The sequence below is a fragment of the Oryctolagus cuniculus genome, chromosome 13 (assembly GCF_964237555.1).
Source record: "Oryctolagus cuniculus chromosome 13, mOryCun1.1, whole genome shotgun sequence".
In the NCBI taxonomy this organism is placed as follows: Eukaryota; Metazoa; Chordata; class Mammalia; order Lagomorpha; family Leporidae; genus Oryctolagus; species Oryctolagus cuniculus.
In genome coordinates this window covers 53,674,600-53,691,899 of record NC_091444.1, presented here as the reverse complement: position 1 = coordinate 53,691,899, position 17,300 = coordinate 53,674,600, and the positions used below count along the sequence as shown (strand labels likewise).

Genomic DNA, 17,300 nt, shown 5'->3' with positions numbered 1-17,300 from the left:
GGGACTTCCGCTTCCGAGACGGTACCAGTTGGAGGTGACTTCCGGCCTGCCGCGGGACGGAGGTGGTCCCTGGGTCTTGAAGGTAGGAGGAGGTTGAGAAGCCGTCACTGCTCAGGGCCGCTTTGGCCTTAAAGTCTTGGTATCCCTTCCCCTCAGTTTATCACAACTTTAAAGGATTGTGCCCCTTTGGCGGGTGTAAATCTTCGTGTCTCGCCCAAACCATCTGCAAGCCTCAGCGTGCGAGCCCTGCCAGCCTGGGCGAGGGTAAGAGAGGTGCACGGAGCGTTGCAGGGCTGTCACGAACGAAGTGTCCCCCGAGAGAAGCTGAGCCGCCCCCGCACACGGGGGCGTACACACTGTCGTGGGGGCAAAGAAATAGTACTGTTTTGATCCCACCTGTGACTTTTTTACTCCCAAACGCCGGCGTAGTTTTAAAAGGAAGGAAAACTGCTTGAGGTGTTTCAAGAGGGCATTATTTGTTCACGCCTCAGCAGAACCTATTGAAAAGCGAGTACGGATAGAAGTCCGTCGCTGGCTGTGGTCCTAACACATGCCACCTGCTGCTGCGTCTGGTCGGGTTTAAGTGCCCTCTGCCTGCTTGTATGGCTCTCCAGCAGTTTACTGCTCTGCTCCGTACTGGTGTGTAGTCCTTTCCAAACTCCGCATAGGCGTGTGTTCAAGGAGATGGTTAGGGATGTATGGGGAGTATTTCCACAACAGTCAGTGGACTCCAGTGGAAGATTACGTTAGCTTTATCCAAGCCCCCACTGTTACTACGCTACGGCCATTGAGGTCAGTTTATATAAAGATAATATCTTTTAATTATAACTGAGGGGAGGTAGAGAAGGAATGAAAGGAAACAGTCCTAGAGGATTTTTGAGTTGGAAAAATAAATGGATTTAAATTTAAATTTGAATATACCTAATGATAAATATATGTGAAATGAAATTAGAATTACAAAGAAAAATACATCATCATATTGATGATTTTAACAGCCTTTCTACTAATTGTTATGATAAGCAAGAAAAAACAAAGGTATAGAAAGATTGAATAATATTATTTACAAACATAATAAGCATATATAGAACAACACAACCAACATTGAAGGATATATTTTTTAAAACAAACATGACACATTACCAGAATCAACCACATACTTAGCTATGCAACTCAACAAATTTTAAACATCGAAATTATTCACCACATTTATTTTTGCTACAATGTATTTATGCTAGAAATCAGTAAGCTGTGAAAACATAGTTAATGCCAGTAGGAAAATATTTTGAATGAACAATAAATTACAAAAGTTCTACCTGTGGAATGCAGCTGAAGTTGTACTCAGGGACATTCATAGCTATATGGAAAAATTAGTTGTTAGAGAAGAGACGGAAAGGTTGTGACTTAAGAAACAGGGAGAGAAAATAAGACTATGGAAAGTAGGACAGAAATAATAAGAGCAGAAATTAATGAAACGGGAAACAAAGCATTGGTGTGCTGGAGCCTGCACTGGCGTGGGAGAGCCTGCTCTGCACTCTTCTTCCCAGTTCTGTGATCAAATAACTCAAGGTGCTTGCTAGAAATCACCTATGATGGGAGTGTTCACACTACAGAAATAAGTAGATAAGCCAGTGTTTTGTTCTGTTGTGTCTGGCACCAATTCACTCACACAAAGTGATATATAAAATTAAAAAAAAAAAAAAACCCAAAAGTTAATTTTTAGGAGAGACATAAAATTGATAAACATTTGACTGTATTGAGAAATATAATACATATTGTAATGTTCCATGGTATGTTTCCAATATCTGAAAAAGTCTGGGGTGGGTATTTGGCATAGTGGTTAAGATGCCAGTTAGAACGCCCATGTTGCTTATCAGAGTACCTAGATTTGAGTCCCAGTTCCACTCTGACTCCAGCTTCCTGCTAATGCAGGCCCTGAGAGGCACTGCTGATGACTCAAGTAATTGAACCTCTACCACACATAACGGGAGACCTAGATTGAGTTTCCAGCTCTCAATTCAGCCCGGCCCAGCCCTAGGTGTTGCAGGCATTTGGGGAGTGAACCAGTAGATGGGAACTTTCTTGGTCTGGCTGTCTGTCTTTGTCACTGCCTCTCAAATAAATAAGCTTAATAAAAATCTAGCTCCAAGGATTTCAGATAAGTTACCTGCCTGAGAAAACATCTTTATGAGTTTGGTTGGAGCCAAGTAGTCTTTTAGCCATAAAGGAAAAGATCAAAAAATTCAACTAAAAATTTAAGGACTTTTATTTACCAAACAACACCACAAAGTGAGTGGAAAAGGCAGATCATAGTGTGGGAAAAGTTAGCAAAACATAAAACAATTAGTACCCAGAATATATAAGGAACATCTACAAATCAATAAGTAATAGTCTATTCTTAAAAATGGACAAATGGCTTAAATAGGCACATCACCAAAGAGGAAATGCAAATGAGTAATATGGGAAAATACCAATATCCTTATTCCTAACCATAGAAATGAACATAAAGGGGCCGGCACGTGGCTCATTCGGTTAATCGTCCACCTGTGGCGCCAGTATCCCATATGAGTGCAGGATTCTAGTCCCGGTTGCTCCTCTTCCAGTCCAGCTCTCTGCTGTGGCCCAGGAGAGCAGTGGAGGATGGCCCAGGTGCTTGGGCCCTGCACTCGCATGGGAGACCAGGAGGAAGCACCTGTCTACTGGCTTTGGGTCGGCACAGCGCTGGCTGTGGCGGCCATTTGGGGAGTGAGCCAATGGAAGGAAGACCTTTCTCTCTGTCTATCTCTCTCACTGTGTAACTCTGTCACATTAAAAAAAAAAAAAAAAGAAATGAACATAAAAATCATAGTGCACTACTATTAGGTACCCACCACATCAAAGAAAACAGTCCAACAGTAATAAGGTTTTTTAAAAAAGATTTATTATTTGAAAGATTTACACACAGAGGGAAGGAGAGGCAGAGAGAGAGAGAGAGGTCTTCTCCCCACTAGTTTTCACTCCCCAATTGGCTGTAATGGCTGGAGCTGTGCCAATATGAAGCCAGGAGCCAGGAGCTTCTTCCAGGTCTCCCACACGAGTGCAGGGGCCCAAGGACTTGGGCCATCTTCTACTGCTTTTCCAGACCATAGCAGAGAGCTGGATTGGAAGTGGAGCAGCCAGGACTTGAACCGACGCCCATATGGGATGCCGTACTGCAGACGGAGGCTTTATCTGCTACGCCACAGCGCCGGCCCTAGTAATAAGTTTTAACAAGGGTGAAGCAAGGAGAATCCTTATATACTGGTGATAACTTAGATTTAAATGGATCACTTTGGGAGACTGGCATGTGGTAAAATTGAAGACACATTTGCTATGACTCTGCAATTCCATGGAATCTGCACATGTGCATTTTTGTAATAGCTAAATCCAGTATGTAACCCAAACATGTCAATAATAGAATAGACAGTTTATGTTATAGTCATACTGTGACATGATACAGGAATGAAAACCCAAATGATCACTGTGTATGAAAGCATGCTGAATTGCTGTGTTGGGTGAAAAAAGCAAGTCAACCAAAGAATAAATAGAGTGTGTTTCCACTTAAATAAAGTTCAAAAAACTGGCAAAACTCAGTACTACATTTAGGATACACACATAAGTAGTAAAGATAATGAAAAACGAAGAAATGCTCATCACAAATAGTTCTTTCTGGGGAGAAAGACGAGATGGGCCCAGAGGAGGGTACGGAGCTTCAGGAGTGAGGATCATGTTCTGTTTCTGCACCTGGATGTTTGTTTTCATCATTATTCTTCAAACTGTGTGTGTGTTTTATCCCTGTTTCTGTCTGAATGTATATCTCACAAATTTTAAATAAATAAAATGAATGATTAGCCTTAGAAAGTTCGTCTTCAATATAATCGATTCACAGAAAGATAAATATAATGTTCATGCAGAACATTTATAGTGCAGTTACTAAATTTTTAGTGACGTCAGCATTTTTGTGCTCTTCAAGATCAAGAGTCCCTACTGCTTGGAGGATGGCCCAAGTGCTTGGGCCCTGCACCCCATGGGAGACCAGGAGAAGCACCTGGCTCCTGGCTTCGGATCAGCGCGGTGCGCCTGCTGCAGCGTGAAGATTGCGGCGGCCATTGGAGGGTGAACCAATGGCAAAGGAAGACCTTTCTCTCTCTCTCTCTCTCTCTGTCCACTCTGCCTGTCAAAAAAAAAAAAAAAAAAAAAAGAGTCTCTACTGCTGCAAGGCGGTTGTGCAGTAAGCAATTGCTATCAGTCATCAGTCTGTGGGAGCCCTAAGGCACGGACAAGGGAAACACCGCGGAAGAGGGCAGGTGGTGTTCCCCACCTTACACTGAAGGAGGCTTGCTTCCCAGCAATTGGGGAGCACTGGTTTCACCAACAGAAACAATACAAGAGTGGAATTGTTGAGGTGTTGGCGAGCACAAAGAAATCCAGGATGACGATTGCAAAGGCCATATTCACCTTATAAAATCCCGAAGACTGTGGGTAAATAAAAGAACGTGGGTGCCGTAAAATGATTGCCAGTGTGCCGTCTTGACACAAAGAGGGTGTAATCTCCTAGCCTATGTTTGGAGCAGAGGGGGCGAGCAGCAGTCAGTATGGGGAGGAGGAAGACATTCTGTGCTGGCTCTTGCCATCCAGGGGAAGTTTCTGTGTGGGTGTTCCCCCAGTCTGAACGAAGTAGATTCCCAAACCACCCTGTGGAGACTGGGGGACAGGCTGGAGGAGGGGCAGGGCCAGACAGACCCAGGAACACTGAAAACGATGTGTTGTTTTCTATCCCTTCCCACAGGCTTTTATTTATAATCTGTACTGCTTTACGAAGCAGTTGTCACAGACACCTACTCAGGGACACAAACAAGATTCTGTTGACTTCAGTGTTGCTACCAAGATCCTTCTGCATTTCTTTTACATCCCTGTGTTGGCTCCTTGCCCTTTTCCTCCTTTTTAGGATGCTTTGAGATGCTATCCTATTCTCTCTCCCTTGGCATTCTGTTTTCCTTGGTGAGCTGATTCACTGCCACACCTTCAGTCTGTTAGAAAGACTTGTAGGGCTATGATTTGGTCCTTTAAAGAAGCTCGTGCCAGTCTTCGCTTTGCAAGTCACCAGTGGACCTCTCTGCTTGTTTGTCTTCCCATCACTCTGGCAGGTTCCAAACTGAACACACAGCGTTCCCTCTCCCAGTGCAGCTTCTCTTCCTAAGCTGTTCCTTTTTGTATTTCTCGTTCAATACCTTTATTCCTTATTGTCACGTTTTCCAAGTTTTGCCTCTCAAGCCAGACAAACGTCATGGAGATCTGCATAGAGATACGTATACATACACACATACACATTTAAGGGAAAAGCCTCAGCTTCCTCAATAAAACTATTATATGTGCTCAGGCACCTGTTAAGAAGAGGTAGGGGGGCCGGCGCTGCGGCTCACTAGGCTAATCCTCTGCCTGAGGCGCCGGCACGCTGGGTTCTAGTCCCCGTTGGGGCACCAGATTCTGTCCCAGTTGCTCCTCTTCCAGTCCAGCTCTCTGCTGTGGCCTGGGAGAGCAGTGGAGGATGGCCCAAGTGCTTGGGCTCTGCACCTGCATGGGAAACCAGGAGGAAAGGAGGGAGCACCTGGCTCCTGGCTTTGGAGTGCACCGGCTCGAAGAACTGCTTCAGAGTGATGCTGACTTCACTTCAAGTTTTAACACCTGGAATGTTTAATCACTTAATAAAAGTTGCCTTAAATAACACCAACAAAATACAGTTCCTCTGATAGCTTCTTAAATCATACTGATTTATGTAAGAGGCATTTTGTCTGTCTTGTAAACGTCTGAGACTAACTTAGCAGGAATTTTAGCAAGGTGATGGATTTTTGCCTAAAAATGCCTGCCTTATTTACTGTCTATGAGTTTCTATCTACTATACATGAGTTTCTATCATCTGTCTCTATCATCTCTTTTATCTATCTGTCTTTTGTCGATCTGTCTACCTGTCTTCTACTATAAATGGTATCTGTGTCTCTAGGTATCTATCTACCTAGCTAGTTATGAATTATTTATGTAAGTGTGTATCTATGTATTCACTCATCCATCTATATATAGCTAAGCTTATATCATGTTATTCACTCAAAACACATTTTTGTTGTGATGGTAATTATTAAATTATTTGTTGATTACTGATAGGGGTATATTAAAATGTGTTTTCATTTATTTCTTTATTTTTATTTTTATTTTTATTTTTTTTACAGGCAGAGTGGACAGAGAGAGAGAGAGACAGACAGAGAGAAAGGTCTTCCTTTTGCCGTTGGTTTGCCCTCCAATGGCCACCGCGGCTGATCCGAAGGCAGGAGCCAGGTGCTAATCCTGGTCTCCCATGGGGTGCAGGGTCCAAGCACTTGGGCCATCCTCCACTGCACTCCCTGGCCATAGCAGAGAGCTGGCCTGGAAGAGGGGCCACCAGGACAGAATCCGGCGCCCCGACCAGGACTAGAACACGGTGTGCCAGTGCCGCTAGGCGGAGGATTAGCCTATTGAGCCGTGGCGCCAGCTCTTGCTTTATATTTCTAACAGTTGTAATAGTTCACAGTCATCTTATTAGGTAGAGAAAACTATATGGTCCCTCAGAATAGGTTCCTTGTTCACTCATTTAATATTTCTCGTCTTGAATTTCATTACTATTAATATTACCTCATTTACTTTCTTTTCCGTAGCACTTCCTTGATGTATCTTTTTTCAGTCATTTGTTTTCAGTTTTTTCTGTGTCATTCTATTTTATTTTCATAGCATTCAGTGGCATTTAGGATTCACAAGTAACAGTCTCTATTTTAATGGAGTCTCTATTTTAATTAGAACACTCTCTATTTTAATGGAGTCTCTATTTTAATTAGAACTTAGCTTCATTTACAGTGATTGCTTGAAATTATTCCAGTCAGTCTAAGCCAGTTTCTACTTGGTTGGGACATTCAACCACAGTTGATCAAAAACACTAACTTTACTTTTTAAAAATACTTTCATGTGATTGTAGATTGTCATGAAAAATTCTGGAAATTGCAATACTGTCTGTATTTTGGGGGTGCTAAAAATTCTAGCAACTTCCAAATGTCTCTGCAGCCAAAAAAGTTCCACTGGAATAACTCTATCTGAAAATCAATCATATTTCTATTATATTTGTGAAAATCTCTGAAGTTCGTTTTGTTGTTTTTTGCAAAAATCTGAGAACAGCACTGAATCATAGCAGGCATTTACATTGTTTAACTTACTGCTTTAGAATGGGTACCCAGTTCTTGGTGAAAACACCCCAGGTTTTCAAACATCACCTTGGGATTTCTTCTGGCAATGTGTGAGCAGCTGCTCTTGTTGTTTTTCTTTGCATTCTTCTCTAAAATGTCCTTTTCCTGTGTCCACTCCTATGTAGGTGGCAGATATCCAGGTACTTGAACCATTGTTGGCTGCTTCACAGGGTACACCTTAGGAAGCTGGATTGGGAGCAGTTCTGGGACTCAAACCTAGGCAATCCAGCACGAGATGTGGGCATTCCAAACAGCTTCTTCACTGTTGTGCCAAATGCCTGCCCAAACTTATCTTTTTTTTTTTTTAAGTTTTTATTTATTTATTTGAGAGGTAGAGTTACAGACAGAGTGAAAGGTCTTCCATCCACTGGTTCACTCCCCAAATGGCCACAATGCCTGGAGTTAAGCCAATCTGAAGCCCGGAGTCAGGAGCTTCTTCTGGGTCTCCCATGCAGGTGCAGGGGCCCAAGCATTTGGTCCATCTTCCACTGCTTCCCCAGGCCATAGCAGAGAACTGGATGGGAAGAAGAGCAGCCAGGACTAGAACCAGCACCCATATGGGATGCCAGCACTGCAGGCAGAGGATTAACCTACTGTGCCTCAGCACCAGCCCCCAAACTTATCTTTTAATTCCATTTTCCCCATGAATTTTTTGAAGCATCCTTGTATTCCCGTATACCAGTACATGCCTTTGTGGGTTTATTAAACACCTGTGTGTACAACTTTGCAAATTGTGCACCTCTTATGGTCTACACTGGGCTTTTGCCCCCACTATCTTCACCCATGCAGGAGAGGCAAAATTTTACCTCTGTCCTTGTAGGGGTTTTCGGTTGGACCTGAGAATGAAATAGACATAGATCCAAAGGAGGAAAGCATGCAACGTTACTTAACACAAGTTTAACATAAGGAAATGAAGACCCAAAGACATAGAACTCAACACTTACCTTCTGGATTGGACAAAAAGGAGTGAGTTGTGAAAAGTTACCTGAACATGGGGGTGCTGAAGGCACATGGGTTATTTTAGCCATGTCTGCACGGACTTCTTTCCGCCTCAATTTCCTGTCCTCTGTGCTGAAAGTGACACTTTCCTTCTGGTGTAGGGGACATTGCCGCATGGAAGTGGTGTCTCCCGGTTTAAGAAACAGAGGAGGGTCAGAGTGATCTTTTTGCATCTGCTGTTTTTCAAATGCCTTTAGCTCCAAGTAGTCAAGATGGTAGAGCAGCACATCCGGGGGCGACATGTTCTCATCTCTTCCCTCAGGCCCTGGTCCTGGCGCTGGCCTGGCCTTGGGAATCCTGAGATGACTCGTGGTTCTGGGTGCATCCTCTTAGCAGGCTTGGTCTCTGTTCTCTAAGTTCTTGAAATGGGGAGGGGGGAATGCTTCCCAGTGTTGTTTATTGTTGTTTAATTCTCATGGGTGAAGACAGCCTTGGCCCTCCTTTAAGAAAGGTTGCCCAGGCAGGAGGAGATGGCAAAAGTTGGGATGGATTGAAGGAAGAGCTGAGCTACCCTGTGTTCACTTTTTGGCTTTGCTGTGTATCGGCTTGTGGCCTTGAGCATGTTAGTTCATTTCTCTGGAACTTCATCTTCAAAGCCTGAATAAAATTAGCTTCTCCCAGGACTGCTGTATGGACTAAATGAAATAACAGTGTGACAAGGTGCCCTCTGAACTGTAAAACACTACAAAATAATGTCAGAGTTTTAAAAAACCTGAGCTCTTGTGCCTATTAGGACTTCTACAAATTTATTAGGTTACTATAGTGGTCAACTCATCTGTGCATGTACCTCGGTATAAGAAGCTTTTATTACTCACATCCTTTTCAAAAAATAACCTCAACTATGCCAATGCCTAGAGACAAAATTGACACCAAAGAATAGGCCATAGAGCATGCAAATGATGAAATCTGAGGCAAAGTGTCAGGTCTTCTACTCAAAGGTATGCAGTGAGTTAGAAGTGGCTGTTTAATTAGCAATGGTTTCTAGGACACAGAATTTAATTCTCAGAAGTGTTGAAGGTCCATTATTTTCATTCATTTTCTCTTACTGAGAAAGAAGCGTGTTTCCTGTTCTATCTTCACAAACAGGGGCCTCTTCTAGGAGAAAATCAAACAGTAACCTAGGAGACAGTGTTTGCATGGACTGGATCTAAATACAGTGTTTGGTTTGTAGATAAATATTTCATGACACAGCATTAAAAGCTGTCATAGAGGGAAGGATCTGACATGGGTATCTAGGTTGCTCTTGTCCCCTTTGAGCGCACCTCCAGCATCTGCAGGACTGGATTCTGATTTCTTTCTTCCCTTTTCTGTCCCTCCCTCTTGCCTGTTTTGAGAGGTCCATTAGCAGAGCAGTTTCTTCAGCAGTGTTCACCAGCCCCTTGCTGTGCTGATTGCCTTAATTTTCAGGAAGCTCCATTTTCTGAAAACCTTTAGACTGGGCAGCTACAAGCATAGGGTTGCATTTTTCTAAGATGGGCAGGATGTGAGAATGAGAGGGTAAGGAGGAAATGGAAAGAGTGTGTGTGCATAGATTAGTTTGAGATACCTATTATATGAGAATGGTAGGCCACTGCACTCATGACTGGAATTTAAGCAAGAAGCCAGGCCTAGTGCTATAACCTGGGAATCGTGACTCTTCCAGTGGCCTCTAAAACCAAGCTTCTGAATAGAGCAATTTATTCTGCATAAGTGGGTTTCATTGGATAGCAGTGTGGCTATTAGATAACATGCATGAGTGACTGTGTTTCTATGTGACAGTGTTAGTTATCCAAAGAGCGCTCTTGGCTTAAGTAAGCCTCCTCTGACATTAAACACCTTTCTGCTGTCCCTCACCTACCCAGAATCCTCTTATCATTGTCAGTCTAGACCCCTACTCTGCCTCTCCTCCTTTTGCACTTCAAAAGGTATATATTGGTATATAAAGGATATATTGGTATATTGTTCAGCACATACTTCCTCACCTCCCCTGCCCACAAAGGATTTATTTCCCCAGGACACTGACTTTGGGTGTGTCCACCATTCACTTTGGCTAATGCCATATGTGTGCAGAGAGCTTCATGTGTGCTTGGATGGTTTGGCATGTTTCTTGGCCACAGATGATCTGTCACAAAACTAGCATCCTCTGTAGCTGCTGCTGTTTTATCCTTGGCTTCAGGACAAACATGTAGACAGACCTGAGCCCAACCTTCAGCCTGGTGCCCAGCCCAGGTAGACCCTCATCAGCAGCACATCCATTCAGTTGTCCTTGACACAGTGTAATCACCTGCAGGCCGGTGGAACATGAGCTTGTTCTTGACTGCAAGGTGATTTTCTAATGCAGCATGATTGTGATCATAACTGATATAATGCTCTGAATGTTTGCGTCCACCAAAATTCACATATTGAAGTTCTAATCCCCCAGGTAATGGTGTTAACAGAAGAGGTCATGGGGCTGGTGCTGTGGCGTAGCAGGTAAAGCCATAGCCTGCAACATATGCATTCCATATGTGTGCTGGTTTGAGTCCCGGCTGCTTCACTTCCAATTCAGCTCCCTACTAATGTGCTTGGAAAAGCAACAGAAGCTAGTCCAAGTCCTTGGGCCCCTGCACCCACATAGGAGACCTGGAAGAGACTCATGGCTCATGGCTTTAGTCTGGCTCAGCCCCGGGCCTTTGTGGCTATTTGGAGAGTGAACGAGCAGATGGGATATTTCTGTGCAACTCTGACTTTCAAAGAAATCAATACATCTTTAAAAAAATGATAAAGTAAAATAAGCAGAGAAGAGGCCTTTTGGAGGTGATTCTGTCCTGAAGCTGGAGATTTTTTGAATAGGATGAGTTTTCTCAAAAAAGAAACTTCAGAGAACCCCTTGGTGCCTTCCCCCATGCCATGTGTGGACATGAGAAGACAGCCATCTGTAAATCGAAAGAGGGCCCTCACCAAAACCAGACCATGTAGCACCCTGAACTTGGATTTTTTTTTTTTTTTGACAGGCAGAGTTAGACAGTGAGAGAGAGAGACAGAGAGACAGAGAGACAGAGAGAAAGGTCTTTCTTCCGTTGGTTCACACCCTCCCCCCTCCAATGGCCGCTACGGCCAGTGCACTGTGTCGATCCAAAGCCAGGAGCCAGGTGCTTCCTCCTAGTCTCCCATGTGGGTGCAGGGCCCAAGCACTTGGGCCACCCTCCACTGCTTTCCCAGGCCACAGCAGAGAGCTAGACTGGAAGAGGAGCAACCGGGACAGCATCTGGCACCCCAACTGGGACTAGAACCCGGTGTGCCAGCACCGCAGGCAGAGGATTAGCCAAGTGAGCCTTGGTGCTGGCCTGAACTTGGACTTTAGAACTATGAGAAGTGGATTTCTGGTGTTTATAAGCCACTTAGTCTATGTTTGTATAGCAGTTCGAATTGACTAGGACAGCTGACTAAGAGCTGGCCCATGTCCCATTTTTCCAGGAGCATACTAAGTAACTAGTTATTTAAGCCAATTCTGGTTAAATAAATTAATGAGCTATATGAGTTTCAGGTATGGCTCTTTCCAATTACTCTCAAGTAGGGCTTTCTGGAGATGGTAAGCTGTGTATCAAAAGAACAGCTCTTTTGTGATTTTCCAGTGGCCAAGGTGGTAAAAGAGGTGTGGATATGTACCCCAAAAGTAGCTCTCAAGAATCCTCTCTATCCCCCCACCCAGAGAGGTGTTCAGAGGCAGAAAGGATAAACAATGGGATCATAATTTCTGATCATAATTTGCTATTGTTGCAAAGCTGTAACTGTTTTGAATGTTGATTTTAATTGGTAATGAGTTATGGAAAAATTCATGATGAAGAATCACTTGAAGTTTTAGTTTTCAATATTAAATGCTTTGAAAAATTCCCAGATGCATACATGACCATTACAGAGTGGTATAGCTGTACTGGTAAATGCTAAATGTGTTGAGTCCTTAACGCAACTTTTTAATGTACTCGAAAGTTTTAGAATTGATTTTTTCATTTTAAGTGAAGTACAAAATAACCTGGCAATGGCATGAAAGAGTCTTAAGATTCCCTATGGTTGAACTGTTTGGAAATATATAGTGTTTCCTGCAAACATCTATTATTAATTCTAATGTTAATACAATCATGCATATAGTATACATTTCCAAGTTCCCATAAAAGTTAAAAGAATTTCTATTTTTACTTTTGGCTTTCCTGCTGGCTGGCTTTTCATCAGAAATTCACACTAACCTCTTTCTGTCAGACCTTGGCCAGGGAATTGAAATGCCCTTCTTATTGACTCTTTGCTATTTGTGTTGTTGCTTGCATGATTTATCTGGTCCAATCTCTCTTGAAAGCAGCCCTGCTCTCTATCCATTAACTCCTTATGTGAACAGTGGAGCCCATGCATGGTCCCAGATGGGATTCCAGGGCCAGCCTGCCTCCACGAGCAGTGATGGTATATGATCCCCTCTGACCCTGCTCTTGGTGAAATATTTTGATGTCTGCTGCCTGCTCCCTCAAGAGTTCCAGCATGGTGCTTTGTAAAGGAGACAATGCCCCAGGGGATGTTGGTTCTGTACTTCTTTTTATTGCAATTAGTTTATATATCAGTCAGAAACAGGTGGGTGTTTAAAAGTGTGCTCATGATCTGGGCCCAACCTGTTTCTCCATGAATAATTTATGCATTGTTTGTGTGTTTTTCTATATATGCTTCCATTTTTATTATCTATCTATATCTATCATATCCATATCATATTTCATCTATCCATCTAGCTCAGCATCTATCTATCATCTTCATCATCATCTATCTAGGTATCTAGTTTATGTACTTGTACATCAAAACTCCATTTTCAGGGGGAGGTACCAATATCAAAGACCACAGAGCTCAGATGTCTTAGTTTGTTCAGACTGCTATAAAAAGCATCACAAACCTGGTGACTTATAAACAACAGAATTTTCTTTCTCACAGATTTGGAGGCTGAGGAGTCCAAGATCAATGTGCCAGCAGATTTGGGGGCTGGTGAAGGCGCATGGCACCTTCTTGCTATGTCCTCACATGAAGGAAGGGACAAGGGACCTCTCTGGGGCCTTTTTTTATAAGAACACCCTTCATGAAGGCTCTGCCCTTAGGATTTGATGGCCTCCTAAAAGCCTCCATCTCTTAACACTGTCATTTGGAGGGTTAAGGGCTCAGCATGTGAATTTTAGGGGGCAAGAAACATTCAGAATGTAGCACCAGGTAAGTAATGGAAATGAGCCAAGCCCAGTGCAAATGCACAGGCAGGTATTCTGTGAATGCTCTAGCTGACGGCTACAGACACCACCAAGGTTCAGCAGATTTTTGCTGGGAAATTCATATTTTGCTGTCAAATTAATATTGCTGGAAGCTTCTTTCAAGGGAACTCCTCCATGGGAAGACAGAAATTCATATTTTCACATAAAATCTCCCAGTTAAAAGTATTGGCTTGGGGCCGGCGCCATGGCTCACTTGGTTAATCCTCCGCCTACAGCGCCGGCATTCCATGTGGGCGCCAGGTTCTAGTCCTGGTTGCTCCTCTTCCAGTCCAGCTCTCTGCTATGGCCCAGGAAAGCAGTGGAGGATGGCCCAAGTGCTTGGGCCCTGCACTCGCATGGGAGACCAGGAGAAGCACCTGGCTCCTGGCTTCAGATCGGCATAGCGCGCCGGTGAAGCAGCCATTTGGGGGGTGAACCAATGGAAGGAAGACCTTTCTCTCTGTCTCTCTCTCACTATCTAACTCTATCTGTCAAATAAATAAATAAATAAAGTATTGGCTTAAATACATTTAAGATGTATGTAAAAGCCATCTTGCATGTCACCATTTTTCTTATTTTTAAAGATTTATTTATTCATTTATTTGAAAAAGTTATGGAATAGAGGGAGAGAAAGAGAGACAGAGCAAGAGTGATCTTCTATCTGCTGGTTCGCTTCCCAAATGGCCACAACAGTCAGGTCTGGGCCAGGCTGAGGCCAGGAGCCAGGAACTCTGTCTTGATCTCCCACATGAGTGGCGGAGGCCCAAGTACTTGGGCCATCTTTCTTTGCCTTCCCAGGCACATGAGCAAGAAGCTGGATCAGAAATGGATTATCTAAGACTCAAACTGGCACTCTGTTTATGGGATGCTGGTGTCACAAGCAGCAGCTTAGCTCACTGCACCACAACACTGGCCCCTGTCACCACTTTTAACTATTTTTTATAAAGATTTTATTTATTTATTTAAGAGGTAGAGTTACAGGGAGAGGCAGAGAGAGAAAGAGAGAGAGAGAGAGAAAGAGAGAGAGAGAAAGAGAGAGAGAGAGAAAGAGAGAGAGGAGTCTTTTGTCATCTGGTTCACTCCCCAGAGGGCCCCCACAGCTGGAGCTGAGCTGATCCGAAGTCAGGAGCCAGGAGCTTCTTCCAGGTCTCCCACATGCTTGCAGGGGCCCAAACATTTCCACTGCTTTCCCAGGCCACAGCAGAGAGCTTGATCAGAAGAGGAGCAGCCGGACATGAACCGGTGCCTATATAGGATTCTGGTGCCACAGGCAGAGGCTTAGCCCAGTACACCACAGCATCAGCCCACAACTTTTAACTCTTTACTTACCATGTCTTATCTACTGATTTTTTGCATGATATTTTCTCTGATTCTAGTTCCCTTCTTGCATGTTATTTACCTGAAAAATGCCTAATCAGGCTTGCTTGGTGTCTTTCTTTTCAGGTCATTAGTTAATTCTTTCCCCACTTCACTTATTCTTGTATGTAAAACCATCAATGAACTTATCATGATCAATTTCTTTTTTTTTTTAAAGATTTATTTAATTTAATGTCAGAGTTACACAGAGAGAAGGAGAGGCAGAGAGAGGTCCTCCATTCGCTGGTTCATTCCCCCACCCCACCCCCAGTTGACCATAACGGCTGGAGCTGTGTCAATCCAAAGCCAGGAACCAGGAGCTTCTTCCGGATCTACCATGTGGGTGCAGGCCATCTTCTACTGCTTTTCCAGGCCATAGCAGAGAGCTGGATTGGAAGAGGAGCAGCCAGGACTTGAACCAGCTCCCATATGGGATGCTGGCACTGCAGGCAGTGGCTTTACCTGCTATGCCACAGCACCGGTCCCCACACTCAATTTTTTAATCTGTCTCTGCAAATAAGCCATTTTTAAAAATAATTGTAGTAAGACAGACAAAACAGAAGTCTGGCATTTTAATCATTTTTGAAGTGCATAGTTCAGTGGCCTTAATTACATTCACACTTGTTATGTAACCATTACTATTATGTTTTCAAAACTTTCCCTCCAAAGTGAACTCTTCATCTATGAAGCAATAGTTTTCTTCCTATGACAGAAAGTCCATGGGTGTCTCATATTCTAGGTACATCGTATGTGTGGGATCAGATAGTATGTCTTAATTTACTTTGCATGTTCTCAAGGTACACCCAGGTTGTGGCATGTACTAGTCCATTTCTTGTTAATATAATAATATACCCAAGGCCAGGTACTTTATAAACAAAAGAGGTTCACTCAGCTTCCTATTTTGGAGATTGAAATTCCAAGATCATGCTGCCCCATTGGTTCTGCCTCTGGCAAGAGCCTCATTGCAATGGAACCATAATGGGAGCTGATGGGACAGTGATCCCATGGTGAGACAGGAAGCCATAGAAAGATCTGGGTTCCATGAAAACCATTGTCATCCTTTTCCAAGGGCATGCCCTCAGTGACTTAACAGTCTTATGTAGGCCCCACCTCTTAAAGATGCCACTATCTTCACATCACCACTTGGGAACCAAGCTTTTCCAATACATGAAACTCCGGGGGAAACACAAACTATTTCTAAACCATGGCATAACATGTTTCAGAACTTCATTTCTTTTTATGTCCAAATACTATTCCGTTGTATTTATCTATCACATTCCACTCATCCATTTATCAGTTGATGGATACTTAGGTTGTTTTCACATTTTGGCTACTGTGAATAATGTTGTGGTGAACATTGATATAAAAGAATCTGTTTGATTTCTTTTTTCAGTTATTTTGGGTTATCTATCTAGAATTGGAATTTCTTTGTCATATTTCTGTTTGGCTTTTTTGAGAAAATTTTTAAAGTTTCTCCACAATGATTGGATCATTTTATATTTGACCAGCCATGTATGAGTGTTCTAATATTCACCAACATTTGTTATTTGGCATTTATAAAAGATCATTATTACAGTCATCTTAGTAAGTATGAAATGATATTTCATTGATTTTAAAGAAATCTTTATTTATTTGAAAAGGGGAGAGAGAGAGAGAGGGAGGGAGAGAAAGATTTCCCATTCACTGGTTTATTTTCCAAATGCCCATAATAACTGGGGTTGGGCCAGGCTGAAGCCTGGAGCAAAGAACTCAATGCAGGTCTCCCACATGGGTGGCAGGAATCCAATAGGTGTCATTACTGCTGCTTCCCAGGTTGCACATTAGCAGGAAGCAGGAATTGGGAGTGGGAGGGGAAAGGAATCCAGGTACTCCAATATGGGATGCAGGCATTCCAAAAGGTGTTTTAGATAGTAAGCCTAACTCACCCCTCATTGCAATTTTCACTTCTCTAATGATTAAGGATGACAGGTCTCTTCTCTGTTGCTTATTGGCCATTTGTGTAACTTCATTAGAGACATGTCTATTCAGGTCCTCCAGTCATTTTTTAATTCAGTTGTTTTTCTTTATGTTGTTGAATTTCAGGCGTTCTTTAAATATTTCAGATATTAAGCTCTGGTCAGATACATGACTGAAAAATATTTTCTCCCATTCTGTGGACTGTATTTTTATTTTCTTGATAATGTCCTTTGATGCTCAAAAGTTTTAAATTTTGATGAAGTCCAATTTATCTTTTTAAATTGCTTATCTATTAATGTCAAATGTAAGAGTCCATTGCCAACACAAAGTCATGAATACTTACTACTATCTTTTCTTCTAAGAGTTTCAAATCTTTTGCTCATACTTCATATTTTTATATACTTTTGTATATAGTATGGAAATGTGTATTATTATAAAAAACATGGATTTTGAAAAAGGTTTACTCAACAGAATAAGCATA

At 42.7% G+C, this 17,300-nt stretch overlaps 1 long non-coding RNA gene across 1 annotated transcript; it reads left to right on the top strand.

Annotated features, from left to right (window-relative positions):
• The first annotated feature begins 4 nt into the window (after positions 1-4).
• Positions 5-4,526, top strand: LOC103350932 (uncharacterized). Its single transcript, XR_011381513.1, has 2 exons — positions 5-82; positions 3,989-4,526. It is a non-coding gene; the product is annotated as an uncharacterized lncRNA (long non-coding RNA).
• Positions 4,527-17,300: the final 12,774 nt, after the last annotated feature.